Source organism: Alosa pseudoharengus, unplaced genomic scaffold, assembly GCF_046254945.1.
Source record: "Alosa pseudoharengus isolate Yale_2024_CS ecotype anadromous, Long Island Sound unplaced genomic scaffold, YU_APseudo_1.1 YU_APseudo_1.1_scf_7, whole genome shotgun sequence".
Classification (NCBI taxonomy): Eukaryota; Metazoa; Chordata; class Actinopteri; order Clupeiformes; family Clupeidae; genus Alosa; species Alosa pseudoharengus.
The window spans coordinates 9387685-9390933 of record NW_027468859.1 but is presented as its reverse complement, the minus strand read 5'-3'; positions in this window follow the sequence as shown (position 1 = coordinate 9390933).

Genomic DNA, 3249 nt, shown 5'->3' with positions numbered 1-3249 from the left:
CGCCTTTCCAGTTCTTGTTCGTTCTTTCGTTCGTCGCTGAATCACACTGACCTAGTGCTGCTGTGAATGCCTCTGGCCCAGCTTCCTAAGGCGAGAGCCAAACCAATCGTATGCTGTTGTCTGTATTGTTTCTAAAACGTTCTCATCGAATTAGCCAATGAGGGGCATGAAAGCATAGCAACCGTTTCCATGAAAAAAAACAAATGGGCTAGTGAGACTAGAGAGCATACGATAAAAAATAACGATAATGTACATTAACAATTCCATTTTGCATTTCAATGGCATTTACATTTAAATATCTGTCTAATGGTAAATGCATGCTGTCTTTGTATTTTCTGTGTCATGTCAGGTTAATAAATGTCTCTTCAATCTGTCTCGTTCGTTCGTTCTCACGCCAAGACCTGTTTCACTTCGGTCTGTCGTTCTCGTTAAGTCAGTCACTCGTTCTTGGCAGAGTGAAGCAGAAGAAGCAGAGTGATTGGCTCTGTAGCCTGGGCAAAATGGGGACTTGAAACCTTTTCATCAATATAATCTTTCTGCCAAGCCTTTAAACATGTTTGTCGGCATAGCCTACTGGGTCTTTGTTCCTTTATGAATGAACACATTTTTAAAAAAGAAATTAGCTGATCTAGCCGTAGTCTACTTCAATATGTCAATTTAATGTCAAGATGAATGAACACATTAGCTACTGCTGTTTTGTCTAAAAGTACACATAATCATTTAGTTGCAGCTATATTTGCCGCTACAATTACAGTGTTGTGTTAACCGTTTTCACAAATGAGGAGCTGAGAACCTGCATTCCATGATTCACCGCTGAACTACGTTGTAGGCTACCGGAAATGCGACTGAACGAAAGAACGAACGATTCAGAACGAATCATCTTGGCGAACTGAACGACGCGAACTGTGTCATGAGAACGAACGACAAAATCCACCTGTAATGGGAGGCCAAACAATTCAAAAGCTTACAGTTTTTTCTGAATGCTTAAACACATTTTTTGTAACTATGGCTTTTTTTGCAAAACTCTACACACAAATGGCAAAACCACTCACTGAGTTCGCAAAACTAAAAGCACAAACACTGCTTTGCACTCAGTTTGCAATTTTGTAACACACACTTTGCACAACTGTAGGCACAATGGCTATTATTTACACTATTTTGCCAACTCTCTGGCACACTTTCTCATGTGAAAACTGTTTTAGATAATTAGTTCACTTTGCAATCAGCCTAAGCACTATAAATGAGCCACAGGTAATGTACAATGGGTACAATGGAGTGCGCAGGAAGAGTGAGAAGAGAAAGAAATAGCCCTTTTACAGACAAAAAAACAGTCTACATGTGGGGATATTGTCATGTCAGGCCTGGATACGTCATTCCAGAATATATTTTTCCCGGTGCCTTGGACTAGGACATTGCATATGATGTAGACAGAATTTTGAGAGAGACGACCCGATGTAGACTGATTTGTTTTGTCTCAGTGAAAAGCTATTTTGTGTTTTTACTTGGAAAAACACACTTGTGTTTGTTTTGATGTGTGTAAATAAACACTAATACTTGAAGTTTGGATCCCTGTATGTTTACAGAACTATGACAAAAGTATGACCTCAAACTGACATAGTCTACCTTGTGCACAGAGAAAGCAAAAGCCAGATGTGTTTTTTATTCATACCATCAGTGTGTTGTTGGCACATTGTGTGCTTACTATTGTGATAGCTTGTGTTTACTGTTAGATACGAAAACACCATTTTTACGAAGGTGTGAAGAGTTAAGCAAGGTGTGTTAGCTTTTGCAAGAGAACTACAATGTTTTGCTGATTGGGTGAGAGGTTTTGCCATTTGTGTGTAGAGTTTTGCAAAAAAAGCCATAGTTACAAAAAATGTGCTTAAGCAATCAGAAAAAACTGTAATAGCTTAATTGGCAGGTTAAAACCTCATCCTGTGGATTTCTACGACTCTGAATTCTGAATTACAGTTTTTATCAACTGCTTACACAGTACAGTAAATCTTTGCTTGTCACACAATTTTCTAAACATGTCTTCCAAACATCATAACCCCACACCAAATCTGCAAAACCATACACTAATTATCAGTGTGTGACTCAGATTTCAATTTACTAAAAACACATTTTGCAAAACACCACTCACAATTCTTCAACATTTTGTTTTTCAAACACAACCCATCAAAATGCCACACTAAATCACCAGTGCTTCACTCTCTCTTTTCACATGTGTAAACACTCATTACTTTACTGAACACCATCCAATCATTACCTCTGTTTACACACGTGTTCAAAACTCTGTGTCTATTTTTCAAAACTTCACACACAAAACCCACAATTGCTCACACAAAATGCAAAATGCCTCAAATCTCCAGCAAAATGACTCACAACATTAAAAATGTCATAAACACTTACAGTTTTTTTTCTGATTGCTTACAGTTTTTTCTGATTGCTTAAGCACATTTTTTGTAACTATGGCTTTTTTTGCAAAACTCTACACACAAATGGCAAAACCTCTCACCCAATCAGCAAAACATTATAGTTCTCTTGCAAAAGCTAACACACCTTGCTTAACTCTTCACACATTCGTAAAAATGGTGTTTTCGTATCTAACAGTAAACACAAGCCATCACAATAGTAAGCACACAATGTGCCAACAACACACTGATGGTATGAATAAAAAACACATCTGGCTTTTGCTTTCTCTGTGCACAAGGTAGACTATGTCAGTTTGAGGTCATACTTTTGTCATAGTTCTGTAAACATACAGGGATCCAAACTTCAAGTATTACAGTAGTGTTTATTTACACACATCAAAACAAACACAAGTGTGTTTTTCCAAGTCAAAACACAAAATAGCATTTCACTGAGACAAAACAAATCAGTCTACATCGGGTCGTCTCTCTCAAAATTCTGTCTACATCACATGCAATGTCCTAGTCCAAGGCACCGGGAAAAATATATTCTGGAATGACGTATCCAGGCCTGACATGACAATATCCCCACATGTAGACTGTTTTTTTGTCTGTAAAAGGGCTATTTCTTTCTCTTCTCACTCTTCCTGCTCACTCCATTGTACCCATCGTTTGCAATCTTGATAATGTCAGATATGGACTCAGCATCTCCAGTAAGGGACCGTTAGTTATTTATAAACGGTATCACCGGAGGGATTTTGAGTGCCTCGGTCAAAAGTTGCATGACCCTCCCCTGCCTGCTATATAATTTTCAACGACCCTCCAGCAGCATTTTCAA